Source organism: Anser cygnoides, chromosome 13 (genome assembly GCF_040182565.1).
Source record: "Anser cygnoides isolate HZ-2024a breed goose chromosome 13, Taihu_goose_T2T_genome, whole genome shotgun sequence".
NCBI lineage: Eukaryota > Metazoa > Chordata > Aves > Anseriformes > Anatidae > Anser > Anser cygnoides.
In genome coordinates, this window is record NC_089885.1 from 1,448,487 (window position 1) to 1,469,996 (window position 21,510).

A 21,510-nucleotide genomic window follows, 5' to 3' on the forward strand; every position below is an offset into this window, starting at 1 on the left:
CTGCTACCGACACGGGGCTAGCTCCGTGTCTAGCTAGCTAGACCGAGCTAGCTCCGTGCCGCCCTCCTCCTCCTCCTCCTCCTCCGTTCAGGGGCGCCGTTCCCGTCCGCGCAGGGGGAGGAACGGAGCAGGGAGCGGCGCGGACATGCGCGGGGCCTTGTTTACCCCGCTCGGCGCGGCCCGGCCCCGCGGCCGGCCGCCGGCAGATGTCGCCCCACGCCCAGGAGAGCGACCCGCGCCCGGTGGCCGCCAGGTGGCGCCTGCGCCCTCCATTCGCTCGCCAGCCGCCGAGCAGCGAACACCCCAAACAATCCCCAGCGCCGCCGCCAAATTAAATAACCTGCCCGCTCCCAGCGCCCTGCCCCGAGCCCCCCGCCGAGCCCCCCCCTCCCCGCGGCCGAGTCTTCGGGGCCGGGCCGGGGACAGAGGAGCGGAGCTCCGGGCCCGGGCCTTCCTCGCCGCCTCCGCCGACGGCTCGGGCAAGGTAAGTTAGAAAATGGCGGCGAAGCTTCTGGAAGTTTGGAGGGGGGGGTCGGGGAGCGCGGCGGCCGAGCGGGGCCGGCCGGGGGCCCGCGGTCCCCGGGGGACTGCGGGGCCGGCGCGGAGCGGCAGGCCGGCCGGCCGCGGGGCCTCGGCGCAGCCAAGATGGAGGACGGCGGGGCCGAGCCGCGAAAACACTCCCGGCCCCCCGCTTCCCCACCCCCGCTTCCCTCGGCGGGGAGCGGGGGGGACGCGGGCGGGCGGCGGCGCTGTTTGGGAGCCCTGGAGGGTCCCGAAAGCGCCCCCCCCCCCCCCCGCTGCCCCCTTTCCTTCCGCCGCGAGCAGGCCCGGCGCTCGGCGAGCTAAAATGGAGAACCTCCTTCTCCGCCTCTTCCTCCCCCTTCTCCCGAGCCGAGCAGGGGCTGCTGGCAAGATGGAGGACCGGGGCATTGTGTCTGCGCGTGTGGCGGCGGCGGGTCGGGGCCCGGAGGGAAGGCGGCGGGGCTGGAGGAGCCGCGGCTCGGCTAGGAGGGCGCTGGGCCGCGCGGCCCAAAATGGTGGGCCCCGGGCTGGGCGGCCGGGGGAGGCCGGCCCGGGGGGGCTCCGGCCCCGGGTAGCGCCCGTCCTCCGTCCCGCTGCGGACTCCGGCTTCTCGCTCCCGTGCCTCGGTTCTCCGGCCGCCCAGCCGGGGCAGCTCCGGCCGCCCCTTCCCGAGCGCTCCGGCGGGGGCTGTGGCGGCAGCGGCTACCCCCGGCCGCAGCCAGGACGCGGTCCCGCCGCGCCTCCGCTCACCGCCCCATCGCGAAGAGTTGTGTCCCCCTTCCCCGAATTAAAAATAAAAAATAAAAATCGATGGGGAAGCCTTTGTGGGACTCGCTTTTCCCCTCCGAGCGACTCTTTTCGGCGGCTGCCCGCTGCGGGAAGGAGTTGTGGCGGCTTCCCTTTGGGCGCGATTTATCACTAATCCTTATTATCACCATTTGTCGGGACTTTTCTTAGCCCCGCACAGGGCAGCGGGCGGCTGGCGCCGGGGGCCGCGTGTTGCGGGGACCCCGCTGGGCGGCCGGGGGGGAGGGAAGGGGAGGAGGAGGAGGAAGGAGCCGCTCCGTGCCGGGGGGTTTTGGCGCCACTTTTGTTTTCGATAGCGCTCCTCGGGCCCGGGCCGGGCCGTGCCAGGTAGGCGGCCGGGGCTCGCCGCCTGCTCCCCCCGCGGGAAGGGGCTGGGGGGACGCGGCCGCCCCCCCTCACTCCCCTCTCTCTTTTTCTCTGCACTTTTTATTATTTACGCGCGTTTGAGTGTTTTTCGTCTTCCCTATGAACGCGGGGTGTCCCCCGGGTCAACCGGCCGCTTCGCCTCTCAATTCCTCCCTTTATTTATCGCTCGGACCGAACACCGCGAGCAGCGCCGGGCTTTTACCTCGGGGCACCCCGGCGGAACCCACCCGCTCCCCACAGCCGGCACCCCCATAACACCCCCCGGGCCCTTCCTCGGCCCTTTCCCGGGCCGGCCGAAGCCGCGGAGGGCCGGGCCCAGCGGCGGGGCGGGCTCCGGGCCTCCCGAAGTGCGTCACGGCGGGGCCCGCGCCGCCGCCTCCGCCCGCCGCTCGTTGGCCGGCCCCGGGCGGGAGGCGGTGGCTCCGTGCCCTCAGGGGCTTCGGGGTCGGGCGCTGAGCGGGGCTGGGGGCTCCGGGGGGAGCTCTGCCCCACTCCTGACTCGTTCATACCAGAAATAGGCCCTTGGGAATAACTTTTCCCCCTTTTCGTACTCTTCCCCCCCCCCCCAATCCCTTTTCTAGTTACTTAGTGCGCCTCCCGGAGTATTTGTCTGCTGTTGAGCTGCCTGGGACTCAACCAGCCAGCCTGCACGTGGATATTTTGCTCTCCACAGGTAAATAAATACCAGGAGTGGTTGTGCAATTGGCGGACCTTAATCTTTGCCTTCCTGGCCTTGCCTGCTCATTAGCCCCAACTCTCATCAGCTTTGCGGTGATGAGTCACGGAATCGCGATGCCCACCGCGGCTGGGTACCCCTGCCCCGTTCCCCTACAGCCCCAAAAGCCCTTCCCATAAAAGCAGGGCCAGGAGGCAGCCACCATGTTGGTGGTGTCAGCTGCCTTCTTGCCTTGGAGCTGGATGGGCTGGAATCCCCACACTGTTCTGAGGAATTAAAAAGTAAGAAAGCTTCAAAACTACAGGAGAGAAATAAGAATTATTTTCCATTTCTAACAGATCCTGTTTTCTGACCAGGGAGGTTCTTGTGGGTGATTTTTAGCAAAACCAATCATGTTTTGCTTTATTACCTACAGGTGGTCTTTAAGCAATCTGTGAGGGAAACCTGTGCCCTTATATTACTTTTTTTTTTTTGCTGTTGTTTGAATTAAGCTAACTATGCTGAACTTATCGTTGGGTAAACAAACAAAAAGTAGCCATGGAAATGGGGGATGGGAGACTCTGTAATTTTCCTGTGAAATTTCCTAGCGCTCAGGTATCTCTCATGTTACATACTTGTGCCAAAGTTGTGTATATGGATTTTTTTTGTCCATTTACAGTTTCTGGAATATGATGTGAAGTCAAGTCAGTAAGCAACATTAGGGCTCGTTAGTCTTGTATTTAGAAGACTAGTTAAAATTTATCTAGAGGTCTTTTCTTTTAGACATAAAGTCTTGATGTTTCACAACTGAAAGTGGAAATTATTGGTTTGAATAAGTTGGTTCAAATTAATATTTGGATATTTTAATATATAGAAAATACTTATTTGAGATCTGTGTAGTGACAAAAAGTTGGTTGCTTCCTAGCTTATTAAAATACCTCGTTTAAAGCAGTTGCTGTGTTACTTGATTAGAGAGAATTCCATTTTAAATATAGAAATATTCAATTAGCTGGCCATTAATCTAACTCAAATTCCATAAATACGTCACATTCCTGCTTTACATCTTAAAGTATTTAAATCATAAATGTATGGAATGAAATAATTTCCACTTGGAAGGAGTGTAAATAATGAGCAGTCTCCTTAGGTTTACCTTCTTTTAGTCCAATCTATCAATGGCAACTAAATTCTTTTGTTTTGTTTTTAAAGTAATCTAGACAGATTCTCTTGAATATTACATGCTCCTGCAGTCTTGTGGAAAATAGCTGCAGGCTACAAACCACTTGAAAGTGAGTGCTCTTGTTGGTGGAAGCAACTACATTAGACTTAGTCAAATCATGGAATGATGTTAGCACGTCAGAGTGTTACGAACTTTGTTAGATTGTTCTTTGTCATTCAGAGTTGAAATTTAGGATGATTTGTCATTTGTCATTTTCATTTGTGGTGATGCTGTCTCAGTTGTGTTGCTGCAGGCAAATATAAGAGAGATTAGGGTGTTTTTTTCTTTTTTGGCATTTGTGTGCCAGCATAAGCAGGCTGGATGTTTTACAGAAACCCTAAACACTTCAGTTGCTCGTTCTTGTCAAGTGAATTCCCAAAAGTAAGCAAATATTTGTGCTGGTTACTTTTGTTTCTTGGTTGTGTTCCTGGAGTGTTGCGTGTTGTCAAATGAGATGAGGTTTGTAACTCGGCATGATCTCTGCCTACGGTGTGACCATTTCTTCCCCGAGTAATTTTAAAACTTTGGAGTATATTGTAGGTGTGAATTTCCAGAATGGTACCGTCCGTCTATTTTTGGGTGAGGAATCAAGAAAACATATTGGGAAAGGGATGTGTTGTGGATTGTGTCTCTGTCAGCTAGATGCTGTTATTTCTAAGAGCTTCATCTGCTTCAGTAATTGTCTTGTAATGGGAAGAAGTGATTGATGGCAGCCATCAATGTAACAGCTTAATATTCTTAAATAAGCCCTGCTCATTTTCCCAGTATCACTTAATGTATCTATGTTCTGAAAACTTCAGCTTCCTTATTTGAGGGTCATTGACAAAGGAGTGGAGAATTTATTGATAACCTAGCCCTTGGGAAACTGGTAACTGGAGCTTTGGCTTGGGAAATTGGAAGCTTCTGGAGCAAGCCCTGGAGCGCCACAGGGCCGCGCTTTGGCCGCAGCACTTGCCGTGGTCTGGGAAGGGTCTCCGGGGGGGAGGCCATGCTGGGGGGGCTCTCTGAAGGTAGGAAGTCCCGAGCTTTTGCTTTGGCCAAGTACATTTGGGAGGGAGGACCTTCGGTAAGCTTTGCGGTATTACGTCAGTGTAGCTGAAGCTCTTGTGCTAGTGTTTTGTTTTTTTTTTCTATAAAGGTTCTTTCCGGAGCAAACTGGTTGGGCTCTTCCACCATTCTTTGAGCAGTTTTCGTGTTTGAAGACCAGTCCAGTGACTTCGATTGGGTTTCTTTTTGAGAATAATCTGTTTTTGACAAGGCTGGTGTCTGTGGTTTCAGGGTGAGCCTTGAAATCTGACGTGACTTTTAAGAAGGTCAGATTCCTACTTCAGAGTGGTACAGGGACATCTGTTTTGAGAGTTGGAGATTCAAAATGTGCTTTTAGTCGTATGTTATTTTAATTAGGAGTTGTTTTCTTTCAATTCAGTTTTCTCATGTTGCAGTTCATGAGAATCTGGTGAAGGTGGATTTTTTGGAGAGTAAATATGAAGCTTCTGAAGAAGGAAGGCCCTCATGTAACATGGACTAATTTAGGTTTGATGGTGACTTGGGCAAGCTGGGAAGCTTGAGGGGCTCTTGTGTGACTGGGGTCTGTCTTGTGGAAAATGTTCTACTACTTGGGTATCAATGCAAAAACTGTGTTGTCCTTTTGTGTTTCTTTTAGTTTGATGTCCAGGATTACTAAGACTAAATCCAAGCCTCTAAGTTTAATGGGTTATGCCGTTGAAGTGTTTCCACAGTATGTACTCTGTCCCTTTTTAGTATTTATGCATCTCCAAGTTGCAACACTTTCTATTAAGAAAATCACATACCAGTGAGATATTGGGTAGAAAAACAGACAAAGTGAAAAAGTTCTCTTCTTTCATCTTACTAACTTATTTCCTTCAACTGATCAGAGCTGAGGAGAGATCTGGCACCCAGTTTTTGAAAAGGGGATGCAAAAAATTTGATCCAAAGTTTTTCACAGGTAACCCCTTGGCTTTCATGTGGCAATTAGCTCTTTTCTAATCCTTACTGGCTACAGAGCTGCATGGAGGAGCGTGGTCTATTTTTAAACTTATTTATCCCAATCTGAGTCAGAACCAAAGTGCGTATAGAACTGCATTTGTATGCAGTTACTTCTTGTCTTATTATGACTTCAGAGGGAAATTAAAAGTTAGCTGCCATGTAGATGCTTTATCCGTGTATGTATTTTATTGTCTACTTGGTACATTTTTTTATTCTTTGACTGTGTAGTTAGCTCTAACTTCTCCTGTGGGAGGTGGTGGTTGTTTTTTTTTTTTTTTTTTTTTTTAAGAATATGATTAGAATAAGTAGACATGAGAAAATGGCATATATCAGAGGGTTGGTTGTGGTCTGTGAGAAATTAACCACAATACCCACCCAAAACCAAGTATGTAGAGGAGAGCATGCCTGGTTTTGGTGGATTGGCCCTGTGTTTTCTTACAGCTTTGATTCTGATGGTTTATCTGTCCTGCACTTACACACCCTCGTTCATTTCACTCTTCTATGCATCTGTTTCACTAAAGGTTAGTTACTGGGTAGGAGAAGGGAGGTGTGTATGACAGGAGAAGTTTGGTGGAAGATTTGTTCCTTACAGCAGCTTTTCATAAGCGCTTCTGTGCGGCTTCTGACAATGGGAGTATTTTTGTGTTGGTTCCCATTGTTTCAGGGTTGATAGGGCAAGCAAAATTTCACACGCTTGCTTATGATGACTCTTGCTCGTATTGTGAAGAGAAGTCTCAACTGAGGTATTTTACCATGTAATACATACCTCTGCAGTGGTTTAGATTGACGCGAACAATTAGAGCCGGAGTCCAAACTTCAGGGTTTTTTATTGGCAAATCATGAAAAGAGATCAAACATGCATTTCAAAAAAGCCCTAAACCTTTCCAAAAGTAGTGGCTACTTAAAAAAGAAACAACAGACCTTAGGAATGTGTGCTTTGTTCTGCTGGGATTGTACTCCAGAGCAGGCTTGGAGGTTTTGCCAAGGTTTGGGGAGATGTTGCTCAGCCTGCGGGCAGTGAGGGAGCTGCTGCGGGGTGGGCGTCCTTCCCGGGTGTGCCTGTCCCTGCTGTGCCCCTTTTCAAGGGGTGCTGATCTACCTGTCATCACACAGTAGACAGGCCTTTATATGGTTGTTTTCCTACTGCTTAACACGAGCCATCTGCCTGGAAAGACGTGGGGATCTTGGGTTTGGAGGTAACATTACAGCTCTTGGTTATGGCTGAATTGCATTTAATTTTTTTTTGTGTAACGTAGGATTTCGGCCTGAGCTTTATGAGACAACACCTCTCATTCAGCATCTCATCTGGGAAAAAAGGCTGACTTTTACTCTGTTTGCAAATAAGAATAAGAGGTTTAAGATGAGGCTTTTCATTTGTGCGGTTACCTGTAGGTAAAAATCCCAGTTTATCCCTTAAGAAAGATGAACTCTGGAAGTTTGGACCCGTATCAAGTCTTAGTAAGCAGATAATGTGCAAGTAATATAACTGGCTGGTTTTATTTGGGAGAGTGTTCAGCATGAGGGGAGCTTACATGGAGTAGGGGTGTGATTTGAGAGGGAATATTCAATGTCCATATTTTTATGCTATTTTTGTTACCCTACTATGGGCAGTTAAGTATATAGATAGCCAAAGGGTCCTAAAAAATCCTGTGAGTAGTAAATGTCAGAAAAGCAGTTTTCTAGTTCATGCAGCATGTGTCTGAGGTGTCTAGTTTTTAATTTTAAGGTGATTTTATGTGACATGAGTCCTGGAACAAGGTATTTTGGATAGTTATGGATACAGTGGCCAAATAATTTAATTTGTTTGAGTAATGAGACTCTACATCCTGACCCCTGGCAGTAATTTCCATTTCACTTCTGATCTTCCTAGAAGCAGGCAGCCGAGTAATTATGATGTTTTCTCCAAGGAGAAAAAAAATGGAGAAACTTGATAAAAACTCTAAAGCAAGGATGACAAGTGACTGCAGCCTAAATATGGCCGTGCTATGCTCATGACAGGCAAACGGGAAGGAAAGTTGATACTGGGTGGCTGCTTCCATTTAAGTCAAGTTGAAAATGAAGGAGTATGATCTTCATAAGTTAAGATTAGCAACGTAAGTCATTTAAAATTTTGTTATTTTGAACTCTTTAGGTATGAGAACCACATTCTTGCAGGAAAGTTCCAGTCTGGCACGCTGCCACGCGCTGTTCTATTTTTATCATTGCTCTAGGTACCTTTCTGAAAACTCGATCCAAAATACTGTATTTTTATCCCCCCATAAAACCAAGCTTTGCATTGTGAATCGGCAGTCGCTTCCTGGAAGCATTGGCACAGTGGAATACTGATGTGTTTTAGGTGAGGGGACACAGGCTGAGGGAAGGGCCCTGTGGAGGGCTTGGCCAGCCTCCTGCTTAAACCTGTCCTCATGTGGGACTTGGGCTGCTTGGGTTCTGAGCTCCTCAGAAAGTAAAGCTTCCCGTCTCTTACAAATCATACTATTCTTATTTGGAAAGCCCAAAGTTGTCTTGCAATACCTGCAAGATTAATTCCCTGCCTATGCTCTATTCCCTGCTGTATGTTTGGCGAGTATTGCGTGATGATGGAGGCTTGGGGAGCTAACAACTTGTTTTAGAGCCGATTGTGTTTTTTATTGGTGATTATTGAGAGAAAAGGAGAGAAATAACTTCCAGTGCCCATCTTCCTCTTCCCTTTGGTCACTTTTTCTATCTTTATTTTTTCCCCTGCTGTCCACCCTTAGGCTTCAGTACTGTGCTGTGACAAGGTCTTGCAGATAAAACAACTTCTCCTAACCGAGTTGCCTGTTCACTAAAGCATCATTCATACACCAATCAAAATGATTCTTTAATACTGTTTATTGCAGTTTTCATATTTAAGCAGTGATATTTTTATTCCTTCTTGTAAGTATTATTTCTAGAAATCTACAGTTCATTGGAAACTATGGTAACCAGAAAGGAAAGCTGCACAAGTAGCTGTTGCATCTGTGGTATAGGTCTGTCATTACTTCCCTAATAAACTAATGGCCAAAAAAGGTGAAACTGGGTTTTAGCATATTGATTTACAAAACATGGAAAGGGTTTATTAAAGCAAGTGCTTCAAGGATGGAGGGAAAAAATGCTTTTTTTTCTTTCCCTCTAGCATGTGCTGCTGGTTTACATTTGTCTTCAACGTTGCATGTTTAAACTACTCTTGTTTTATTAATTGGGCTTCCATTCAGCACTGATAAACATTATTTCTGGACTGCTGTGTTTATATCAGAATTTGTTTAATTTTTAAAAAGTTTATCAGTTACAATGTACTGCTGATGTAGCGACATGCATATGCCATATTACTGCGCTACTGTGAAATAGAACGGATTTTGTAAACTAGAAACCTGTGACAGTTTGAAAATCAGAAAAAATCAGCCTTTAGGCATTTTATTCCTCTTGCTGCACTGCATCGTCTTTCTGGTTATACTGCTCACTTTCTACTCACCAGCGTGATAGTTTTATGAAAGTTAATAAAGATCTGTGCTTAGAAGAGAGTCTGTGCCTTAGAGCAGTATTGTTGCTGCAAAGCAAAAATTTACTAATTTGGCAAGACAGACAAAAAAAATGACAAAATGACAAAAACATTAAAAATTTTCAGTTCAGTAACAGTGGATGGAAGAAAATACAGTAAGTCATTCTGTTCCTATACAGTAGGTCAGGCATTAAGATTCTTCAAATACAATAACAATCTCTGCGAAACTTAATTCTGGGTTTTTCTTCACTTTGTGCCAAGGGGATGCAAACTACATTAAGCATACCTTGATTTCAGAACTGGTTGGGGAAGTTTTGTTTACAGAGTGGATTAATGTGTTCATGCGTAATCCTGCAAGTGGGCTTAGCCTTCCTCAGTCTCCACCAAAGAGGAATGTGGAAAATGATGATTTTTTTTTCTTCTGGGTGCAAGATTGCATCTGTGTTCTTAGTAGTTTGGAGATCTAGGAGATTTAATGGAGTTTTTTAGTTCTTTTTCAGTAAGCATAATTTGAGAATATGTAAGGAATTAACATGTAAGCATCCTAGAAGGTGAAGTAGGATTACCAGGTCAATACCACGGAAATGGGGAAGATAGAAGAGTGTAGGAATGTGTTGATGCTTGCTGTAGGACCATTTGATAAGTGTGTTCTGTGTCCAGATGCATCACCTTCACCCTTCTGTTTCTGTTGTGGCATATGTTGGCATTGAGCTGCTAGCTTCATCGAGTATAACTAACGGCTTTTACGTAAAGACTGAACCATGTCCTATCAGGTGTGGAAGGTGCAAATGTTTGTCTTAAATGTGTAAGAAAGTTAAGATTTGACCACCCTTCTGGTGGGATCTGGTGGAGGAGAGAAACCAAGCTAGCAATCGATTGAAAGCAGAGCTGTTCTTTAATGTAAGGAGGGTGTTGATGGGTGGTTGCTGGAACTGACGCGGTAAGTGGGAGCCATTTCAGAAGAGAGCCCCGCCTGCGGAGTTTCCTCCCTTCTCTTCCCCTCGAGTAGAGCTTCCCCTCCAGCAGTAGAAGATGCAGGCAGGTCAGTTTGGTGGCCAGGTGCCACTAGCGTAGTGATCCCAGTCCTGTGCTGTGGCCACGCGTGTCTGTGCTTCCTGTGTGAGCCCATCAGGCGTGCTGGCTAAAGGAGCTCTGCTGAACAACAAGAGAGGAGTTTCCTGCCTGATTAAATCCCTCTGGAGTTGCGAGGTGCTGCCCCTGCGTGAAAGGGCACAGTAACTTGGGCCAGCAGGAATAGTGATTGAGTGGGGCCGTCCCTTTCAGCACCTGGAAGCGGTGTCTCGGCTCTCTGCTCAAACCGTAGTGGGAATGCTTTCAGTTAACTGTAGGGCTGCACAAATAAAACTTGGCTCCCACTGTCATCTACCTTTCTACCTGCTCATACTCTTGAAAACCATTTGGGCTGTATGCCAGTTGCAAAAGTAATCCTATAATCTTTGCTGTGATCTTCCTTTTATCTTTTTTTGTCTGAAATGTTACACAGTCTTTAATAGATCAGTTAGAGCTCTGCAAGGATATTCAGGACCGCTGTTGATTTGCATTAATTTATGCAGGCAGGAAGATCATGTACGTTTTACTTTGCTTTCAGTCTGCACACTGATGAGAAGTTGTGCAGGTGCTGCTCGGAATGAGGCAGAGGGGAGAAGAGAAGATTTAGGAACATGGAGGCATTGGGAACATGGAGGCAGGAACCCTCCTCTCTACAAGGTTTTCTTCCGGCCTTGGCGTGGTTAATCAGATGCAGTTGTGAGAACCCTGCTAGACCTCCTGCTTCAGTTGGATGCTTACCAGCCTCTTGTGGTTAGATCTCATTAGGAGCCTTTGCACTCTTGAGTTTTCTGTGGTTTATGGAAGCTGCGGTGCCAACTCTGTACTTGAGGTCTGTCGTAGGTCCACGTTTTGTAAAGAGGCCATCAGGGATCGCCCTTTGTGGACTATCCTGTGCATTGATCTTGCGTCCTGTTCTCCCAGATCATCTTCCCAGCTTCGGAGTTTTGGGGGCATGCTGAGGCTACATGTGTCATCTTCAGGAACATCTGACAAACCAGATACGTTTTTTTTTTTTTTAAAAAAAAAAAACAAAAAACAACAACAAAAAAACTTGTTCGTCAGAGATGCTGAGAAGTAGGCAAAATAATGCCTGAACATACTTCCTTGCCTCTCCTCTACCCCTCTTTAGGCTCAGTTCAGAGCAACTTGTTCTCTTCCTGCTGTTGGAAGAAAATTTGCAGGGCATTTTTTTTTTTTGACTAGGTGGGATCATACTAGCTAGAATATTATGCTTTTCTTTTTGTGTCCAGGAAGAGCTTCACTGTTAATTGATCAGGAGCTATTGCACAGCAATTGCTTAATTCCTCAGCACTTCAGATATGAGGAAACTGGTCTGCTTTAGGCAGAAGCTGTGATTTGTTGAAAATAAGCTTCTTTATGAATAATCAAACTGACAGCTACGCTGTAGGCGGTGTGTTTTGCTTGGTGAAATTGTAGTCTGGTCAGAAATAGACAATAGAAAAAACACATGTACAAACTGTTGGGAGTTTTGTAGGTCATTTTCGATTGTACAGAGGGTTATTGAGGTTCAGGTGGTTCACTACCTGTTAAAATCGTGTAACCGGTTGGAGTAGGAGTTCCTTTTTTGGTGTTGAATCTGTAGAAGCAAGTGAGCATGGCTGGTGGGCATCGGTTTCCCCCAGTTCTGTAGGTGCTCCTTGGGAAGACGGCTGTGAATATAGCTGCGATTGCCTGATCTATGTCAGGTTCTCTTTATTGCTTTTAAAATGTTTCTGTGGGACTTCCCTGCTTGGAGGCATGCCAAAGTGAGTGTGTGGGAAGACTTAATACTTGCTGCTTACATAGCATTTTGTATGTTCAAAGTCATCTGCAAATATTAACTAATCTTCATTTAACACTTGAGCCTAATTCCTGTCACTATAAATCAGTAGCAGCCAGTTATGACCCGTTTTTCATGTCAAAAGAACGAAATGCCGTAACCAGGGCAGTTAAGAATAATCTCTGCCATCTTATTAACATACTGTTTTTGTCACTACTGTTCTGGCGTAGTGTGATGGAGAAAAAAGTTATGAATAGGATGTAGTACTACTCCTCGGGAGGTCTGTGCCTTTAGGATGCTGGCTGCTGCAAAGGATGGCGTTGTGTTCGTGTAGTGTATGCAGTTTCAATCTTTCTGGGCTAGTTTTTGTTTCTGCTCTATTAAGGTTTAATTTTTTTCCAGTGTGAGGAGCCATAGCATATTCAAAACAAATAATGCTGGGAGAATATTGCTCTTCCTGAGCTTGCTTCTTAAGAGCTGTCATTCATTCGTCTTGAAGCATAGTCTTAAGTTGTAATTGATTTTAGTTATTTACTTTATACTTACTGAAAAGTCACTAAGGTTTTCCCTATCAGTGTTGTGGCATCGGATAACTGATACACATTATATGGAACCAGTAGGACAAATTCATTAAGCTGCTAGTGTTTAGATCACAGTCAAGTGCTCGCAACACCAGAAGCAAAGTGGCTGCGGACATCCTCACTAGGATCTTGTACTCTACTTTGAACATTACTAGTAAGTTGGCTTTTTGTTTATGCTGTTTACCATCTGTTAATAACTAATGTTTTTAGTTGTATTTGTGGAAGTAGTTTGCGGCACCAGGGTTTGAAAAAAACAGCATATGTATTTAAAGCAAGCAGATTTATAGCTCATAAAAGTGCCCCTTTCAAGTGGCAGTTTTTACAGGAAGTTAGGCAGTTCTAGCTTCTATTAACTAGATTTCCTACTGCTGCTTTTTCTCATAAAGAAGTTTAAAAATATGTTTTTTTTCCAAGTTGTTTACAACTGTACGATGTGTTTACAAATGTGTGTCTTTGCATGGCAGTTGGATTGGCCGTATTGAGCATCGTTTTAGAGAGGCTTCAGCAGTTCTCATTCAAGCTTTAAGATGTTGTTGTTTCAACTTCTCCGTGGAGAGATAAAAGGGAAAAATTGCAGGAACATGTCTATGCAGTAACCTGCCTGTCCAAAGCAGTGTGAGAAAGGAATCCTGAGATGGGGGCAGTTCCGGGGCAGTCAGGGCGCTGTGCTGAAGCAGCCCTTGTTATCCACGTCAGGACTGGCCTGGTGCTGCCTTGGGTCTTGGAGACACCTGCAGAGTGCCTGGGAAAACGGAGCGGAGTGAAATCAACCTGGCAGAGATGTATGGTCTCTGGGGACGTAGAGAAGAGTTGGCTGTATTTTGAGAACAAACTACTAGTCTCTAAGCAAGTTTGAATTGTAACTTTAAAAGTCAACTGCAAATTTCAGGGGGAAAAGCCTATAGAAGCAGGTCAAATCCTTTACTTCCTGTAACTTTTCGTCTTTGGCCAAGTAGTTCATTAGTGTCAGTTGTTAGGTACTAATTTGTTGTAGGGTTTTGGTTCGTGAGTGGTGTTTTTTTTGTTGGTTGTATGACTCAGAACTTTTGACCTTCACTAAATGTCTAAAATATAGGTATCCTTTTAAGAAAAATAGCGTTGAGTACAAAAATAATAAGAAGAATGCATAAGTAAACCATATGGAGGCCTGGTACCATTTGAAGAGTTTTAATCTTCTGATCTTAGGTAAAACAAACAATAAATGTGTATTTCTATTTGGTTATTGTCTGACAAAATGTTAGTCAAAACAGCTCATGTAGGAGCACAGTCTATAAAAATCTTGTTTTCTGGTAATAACGTGATTTTTAGAAGATGCACAGATCAATGAAGAAAATCATTAGAAATAGAACTAGTTCTCATTACTTACTTGTACGGTATTAAACTACTCGGGGTGAGTGCTGCCTGTAATTGAATAAAGCTGGTCCCAGCTTTCTGTGGAGTAATGGCAGATTCTAATCATGTCTGATACGCTGCAGAAACATTGTAAGTAGTAACGGATTGGAGAACCTGAGTGAGACCACTCTTAGCTGTACTTGGTAAAATGAGCTAGAGCTGCTTTGTTCAGCAGGGATGTAACATGTTTCTATTTCTGTCACATCTCTCCTGTTTCCCTTGCCTTTTTATATAGGGTTTAGGTAAAGGTGAATACCTGTTGGTTGTCACACTTGTTCAGAGACCACAAAACAAGCCCGTTTAGAGGTTTTGTTATTGTAGGAAAAGCAGCACTGGGGCCAGGTTGCTCTGATAACTGGTGGGATAACACTTGGTATTTGGGTGCTGTACTGACTGCATCCCAGTGCCCTAGCTGGGGGGGTAAGCTAGGTTTGGGGCACCCTATGGCAATGTTTAAAGCAGCTATAGTCTACCAAAACGCTATGGACAACTCTTTTTCTTCTACATCATTTGACAGTCAATTGCGCCTGCTGCAGTGTCTCACTGATTTGAAAAGATGGGGTCCTTGCACCAGCCACAGGACTCTTGTTGAGCCAGCTCGACTTACTGATCTGCTAGAAAGCAAACTAATTCCAAAAGATTAATAGGTTGTTGCTCAACAGGCACAAGGAAGGGTCTGACAAGTGCCCTTGACCATGAGATTTTGGCCAGAAGTAATGCAGGGCAAAAGAAGGGGCCATGGAACTGTTCCTTTCACCCGTAGCAGCTCATCTGTTCTATTATCAAACTACTGTTTGTGTTTGGTTATTGTTTCTAGTGTCATTCATGATTTAGGAAAAAAGAAAAGGATAGATATATTTAATGCAATTCGTTCAAATTGGTATAAAATGTGCTTTGAGTTGATAATCGAAAGAAATATTGGAGAAAAAAAAAGGAAATCACTGGTACTTGGCCAGGTTGTTTATACTGAACAGCTCCTTTTTCTAAAGGTGAAAGGCATTTTGAGGAGACAGAGAAATGGCAGACGGAAATAGGGAAGTAAGTGGAACTAATGGAAACGCTTAAGTTTTAAAATGGTGTTTTGTGCAATGTATGTGTATTTTAACCAAGCTTTCAATAATAACATGAGGGTAAAACATGCAAGTTCTGGGGAGAGCGTGATGATTTCCAATATCCACTGTGCTTTCAGGATTAGGGAGCTCATACACAAATGACTTTACACGTTTAGAGTTGGACTGGGCATGTTGCGGGCTGTATGGTGGCACTTGTGTATTGTGATATTGTAGAATTTTTGTCTAGAGTGATAGAAATGGGAGATGTCTGTTTTCTCAGACTGGTAAAGTATCACCACGTTGCTGGATCTATTTAAGTGGTTCTCTGGAGACACTAATCTGGGAGTAGATTATACTCCAAATAAAATGGAGGATGGCTATGCAGTTTATTCAGAGAAACTCGTAGGTGAAGGAATTAATCAGTTGAGTAGACTTCAAACAGCATAGCTGGCGTGTTGCTGCAAAAAATATTGCTATTTCGGGCACTGTACAAAAGCTCAGCTATTGCAATTGTTATGCTCACAATTGATATTTTATAGCAAATGAGTTAGAGCAATTAATATATTTTTATGAATGTGAAGAACAAGCAAAAAATGTTCTTAATTGTATGCAAAAAAACATTACTTGAAAAACTAGGTTGAACTAGGTCTTTAAATATTGAGAAAACAATGCTAGGGAATGGCTCGGTATGGAATACATACGTGGAATGAGATTGAAAGGAGGGGAAAATAAGGGATTTATTTTGAGGGGAACAAATCACCAGGAAACAGAGTTGTCAAAAAATGGTAAATTTAGATAAGAAAATATTCGTTAAGAATATTTTCATGATACAGGATGAAGGCATATCAGCATTGAAGGAAAAGCCAAGTTAAGATAGTAAGCAGTCTTTTAAGAAAAGGGGGTAGGAGGTTTCAGGTAACATGATTGCAAATGCTATCTCTCCTTGTTGTTGGGTATATACTGTGGCATTTCAGTTTGTTACTTGAAACATGTTGCATTTACTGGACAAATAACATCTTTATTTTATTCTTGGGGATACTTTGTCCTGCTACATTGGGTAGGCTTGACATTCTTTCATGAATCCTAATGTATTTAGCTTTGTTACCTTTGAGTAGCAGTGCCATTTGAAGTTGTCTATGTGCTCTGTGCCTTCTTTTTCCATTCCCCCCTTCCTTTTTCTCCCTTCTTGGCTTTTTTTCCTCCTGCAGTTCAGGTGTTCTTTCAAAGAGCACTAAATTCAACAGGTGAATCATAGAGGGTGGCCTTGTTTGTCTATAATAGTGGTTTTAATATTATGTCAGTTAGTTCATGTTGTTATAATTCACAAAACGATCGTGTTTTTGTGCCCATCCTTTGTGAAAAAAGCCTGGCGGCACTCCAGTTGTCAATAAATCAGAAACGCCACGGCTACGTGTTAGAAAGGTGCTAACCTATTTTGCCTGCTTGAGAATTTTTAGGTTAAAACCGGATTTAATGTTGAATCATGTATCTTCTGTGTCTGGGCCAGGCCTGGAGTTGTGTGTTCCTGCCTGGCTACCAGAAACACAGCTGTGTGCCTCAGTCTAAGCTGCATCAGGTTTTTGTGACTGTGTGACCTGGTGCTGCTTTGTCCAAGGAGTTAACAATTGGTGTGCCAGCATTTCTGTGCCCTCTTGGCACTGAAGGCAGGTTATGGAGAAACCTGAAACTGTGATTTGAGCATCTTGCTGCAGTTTTTGACTGTCTGTAAATTAGATGTTCTTGTGCTTAGACTGTTCATGTGGTGACTTAGTTCCAGAATTAGACAGTTATTTATTCTGGAAAACCTACACAGTGATTTGGAAGACACTGGATTATTCTTGCCCTGAGCGTTGTTCCTTGAGGGCTGTGTGTGATGACAGTACAGATGCAAGGCTGTTGCTGTGTTACCTACCTGTATTGCCTTATGGGCTACAAAATGAAATTTCATATGTTTTATTTTTTGTTGAAGTTTCTACTAAATGTGAATCATTACTAAAAGACTAAATTCTTCTTCGTTAAGAACCTGATTAAAGTAAGGGCATATAATGCAGAAGAGTCTGTGCTACTAATTTTGCTTAATAAAGACCAAATGATTTGATAGGTAAATACTGTCCATTTCATTTGGGCTGAATATTAATCTTCTTATTCTAATTTGCTAGCACTTACCTTCCTGAAGTAATTCTTTATCCATGCCATTTCCATTTGTCTCCTCCCTAACCCTTGTTCCTGCCCTCACGTGTTTAGATTTATGAGCAGCATCTGTCTTAACACTGTTAATTTCTCTGTCTTTAGGAATTCTCCGAGAGGCACAGAGAAGCCTTTTAACATTTAATAATGTTAAAAAGTCTCTTTCTGGCCTTGATGTTCGCTAATTCTTCTCGTGCGGTAAGCTGACTGCAGTGTGGCAAGCAGAAACAGGGCAGTTGACAATAACGGAGATGTGGGCTAATTGGGTCTACATTATCAGCTACCACTGACAAGGTATAGGGACCTTAGTCCAGACCTTTTCAAAAAATCTGTTAAGATGAAGAAGGAGAAAGCATAGGGGTTACACTGTTTCTTAAGGATGGATGGTTCATATCTGTGGAAGTAGACTTGGTTTCCTAGTACGAGTTTGGGAAAAAAGGCTACAATGGGAAAAATAAAATATTTTCTCCCTTGTTTCTGTCAATCCCTGTTGTTTGGTTAGAGGTGCAATTTTGTGTTTATCAATATAAAGGTCGTATTTATTTGGGATACATTGTTATCCCTAGATAGCCCTCTGTTTCTCTCCCTACAGAAATATGAAGTCCGAAAATGAACTTTGTCCTAAATTCAGGCTTGGGAAGCAGTTGTTGGACCAAAATTTCATTTTTGCTCTTGTATATATTGATGGAGCAGGGGAAAAACCACAAACAAATGTTATTCACTATCTCAGGAAAGGTTTTCACAGTAGACCAGTCAACTTTAATTGAACTAATCAATTACTTTGGAGAGCAAAACAGTATTGCACTCAAAGTTTCTAAGAAATCTTCTGTTAATACAATTCTATGGCTGGTCTATTTTGAAACTAATATCCATACGAGAAGTTCTATAATTTGTTGTCATTAGCATTGCTGGCATTTTTCTGAAGAGTATGCCAGTGTCCGGTCCTGGTGGGGAGAAGAGTATAAATTTGGATCCTTGATGGTTTTTTACGTGACCAAAACACGTGAGATTCAGGTAGATAGCCTCTAGGAAAAAAAAAAATGTGGGTTCCATGGTATTCTTAGCGACAGTGGCTTAAACTTCCAAACTCATTTTTCTTGTCTTGTACCGTTGATTGAGAACAGCATGGCTTTTTCAGGGAACAGGACAAAGCTTGCCTTGTCTGGAGGGTAACTGGTAGGTTAATAGCCTATTTTCAGGCATAAGTTTGGTATAATTAAAGTGCTGTGATTTTTAATGAATAATGGCTTAATATTTGCATCTGATAGTTTTTTGAACATATACAGTGTATATGTATACATAAGGATACGTGTGTTCTGCAGATGGTTTTCTCTGAATATCATTTTGCTTGTAGCATTAGAACCACAGCAGAGCTTTTCTTACTAACCATTGATAATTCAGCTGATGAGTTATTGCCTGGATTTGTCCTCTGACTGCCCCTACTTCATGCGCTTGTATGATTTAGAGTTCATTGGAGAAGGGTTGTGGAAGCCTCCCAGAAGCTCCAAACAATTGTCATGCATTACAGTGAGATTTCCAGAATGTAGAAACAAGTAGCTCGTGCCTTTCTTCGGATCAGTAGGGGATCCTAAAGGGTGCCAGGAGCCTGTGCTACAAGGGCAGCCGAGAGATTGGAGAGAAGCAGGTGTGAGCACCATGTGTACATTAATACTCGAGCAGTTTGGGGAGCTAATGCCTGTTACCGTGCATTGTCCTCACTTTTTCTCCCCAAATGTGACAGTACAGGCACCACTGGGGCTGACACACTGGAAATTTTGTCTTCTGTAAAACGTCTGGGGGAAGTCCAGAAAGGTAACCGCTTTCTCTTCCAGCTCTGCAGTTTTCTTTGGGGTTTGGGTCATGGGTGGTCATTATTCATTCTGTTTTCAAGCCATTTTATTGGCAAATAGGCAACTTGTATCCACTGTGTGAGAAATCCTTTCATATTTAAAAGTTTGTGGAAAATTTGTTTCAAATGGCTAGAAATTAGGATGAGAAATTATATTTTTAATATTTATTAAGGTGCTGCTCATTCTGAGGGATTTTTTCATTATTAAAAATACTGAAATACCAATATTTCCTGTGTCAGAAGGGAGACCTGCTAATTGTGGGTTAACAACTGTTTTTCATGTTGGGTTCTCTTCACTCTTCACAAAACGCACATGCACCCCTTCTCTGACGTGGCGGTGGGACTGCAATATTGCCATATCGCTGCTTTGGTTTTTGTTGTTGTTTCCTTTGAGCTGCAGAGATTAACACAAGTCGTGTTGTCTTGCACTTCTTTCCTCTCATGAGAAGTGCGGGGTGTTCGTTAGCTACCTATGCATAGCTGGATGTGTGTTATTGATGCTGCTTTAATCAACCATAAGCAGTTTCCAGAGAACATCTTGGAGGCATATTGTTTCCTTGGGGATTTATTGCATTTGCAATATCACACCTCTGTTTCTGCTGCTTACAGAATATGATTATCAGCCATTAGTACTGAATACTTAAACGTGGTCACTACATAGTGCTTCCTCTCTCATCTGTGATTCCTATCCTGCTCGCTATTATGGATCCCTCTCTAGTGTGTTTGGTTTTTGCTCACCCCTTTCATGCTCTTTGTTTATCCGTGTGCTCACTGTTCCAATATAAATCCCTCCTAGTCAATCTTGCTGAGAGAACTGTAGGTAGGTTGTTGGGTTTATTTTCTCCTACCAAGTGATGTCTTCATTTTCCTATGTAAGATGAAAATTCCTTCCATTTTACTAGTGATCAGTCAGTGTCTTGGAAAAGATGCTAGATATTTAGGATATTATATCATTTGATTTCTCACCCCCACCGCACCCCCATTTAATCTTGAATGCGTGCTCTAGAAAACCGAAAAATCACATCCAGAGTTTTGAGCTTTTGCCTTCATGTTGCTTAAATTAGAGCTGTTAACAAGTAATACGTCATGTTGCACATTCGTATGTGATATATGAGCACACAAAACAGTATTTCAACCACGATGGTTTAAATCTTTTTTGTACATATAGTCATCCGTGTTTTGCATTTTCCTGCCTTACTGGAGGTGGACATGTTTTAAACCATTGCTTCTTACGCAAAATGAGATTGTGAAATCAGAATTGCGATGCTTTAATAACCATGTGTAGTCTGTTAGTTTAATCTAAATTTTGGTAACGGTAAGTACCAAAACAAAAAAATTGTTCTTTCCATTTCAGCGTAGGGGTTCATGGTGGTGCATGAACCTTGATGTGTTTGTTGGTAAGAGATTTGGTTTAAGTAGGCAGCCATGGTGCTCCTTTGTCTTCTCTCCCTTGAAATACTAGCTTCCATTCTGAACAGGAATACTGTTTTGGTAAAGGGTAAACAACTAATGGCATCGTTTTATGCTAACACTTGAAGATTTAGAAGTATTTTGATCTAGCACATACCTGGAGATGTCTTGAGCTAGAAATGGTTGCTTGTGTTGCTCCAAGGAATCACCCCACATGTGAAGTGAATTGCTCTATGAGTTACTTCACTTTCCTCAGGGTTATTGGAGGAAAAAAAAAATGTTTTGATATCTGCTTCTACAAATAATGCTGGACGATTGTCTTCCTTTTCTCTGCAAAATTATTTTTACCTTCCATTTAAACTTAAGGAAACCGATTTTTGGGGAACTCAGATGCTGACATCATTAAATTATGTCAGGGTCAAGACAACTTTAATTTTCTCCCTGATGTGTGCTTTTGGAGTATGCTTAGTTGTGCTGTAATACAGAAATACTGTAGTGTGAAGAATGATTAATCACCATACACTTACCATGTCATTATATGGTCTAGTAGAGAATGGTATAAAATGATTTTGCTTGGGAAGAAGAGATCAGTATTCGTATGTGCTACAGAGGGACCTGGTGACATTCTCTTAGGGCTGGGCTGGTAACGTGTCCTGTCTGGATTGGCTTTTCTGTCGACACTGCTTTGAATTATTTTCTTAACCACATCTCAGGTGGTCAGACTGTTATGCATTTATTTGTGAGGAAGCTGTGAACGGCAGTTTTGATGGAGTACTTCCTCAGTATCACTACTACAGGTAGTGGTAAAGGCTGTTTTAGAGCTTGTTGCTGGCTGTATGTGTTTACTGTGTAAATTGAATGCTAAGGTTTGATACCCAATTTTTAACACTTGGTGTGCTTTCTTATTCTTACTAATATATGTGGAAGTTAATTGGAATCAGTTCCCCGGGGGACTGTAAATCAAGCACTGTCCTCGGTTCTTGTTGGAGCTCTTTACTTTCTCAGAAGGTGTTTGTATTTATGACATTTCATTCTGCTGTTGAACAGCTGTCTTCGCCGGTCTTGTGCTGTAGTCCTTCAACTGCTCCAGCTGTGTTGGTGGAGCATCGCTTGCCA

At 43.7% G+C, this 21,510-nt stretch overlaps 1 protein-coding gene across 5 annotated transcripts in view; it reads left to right on the forward strand.

The window, feature by feature from the left end:
* Positions 1 to 267: 267 nt before the first annotated feature.
* Positions 268 to 21,510, forward strand: part of STAG2 (STAG2 cohesin complex component) — a 75,221-nt gene continuing 53,978 nt past the window's right edge. For 3 of the 5 annotated variants that reach the window (XM_048070606.2, XM_048070608.2, XM_048070607.2), the window contains exon 1: positions 269 to 484. The gene's annotated coding sequence lies outside the window, so the exon portion shown is untranslated. Of the gene's footprint in view, positions 485 to 2,348; positions 2,369 to 21,510 lie in introns of those variants that run through there. The other 2 variants (XM_048070609.2, XM_067005215.1) reach the window with 2 other exon arrangements.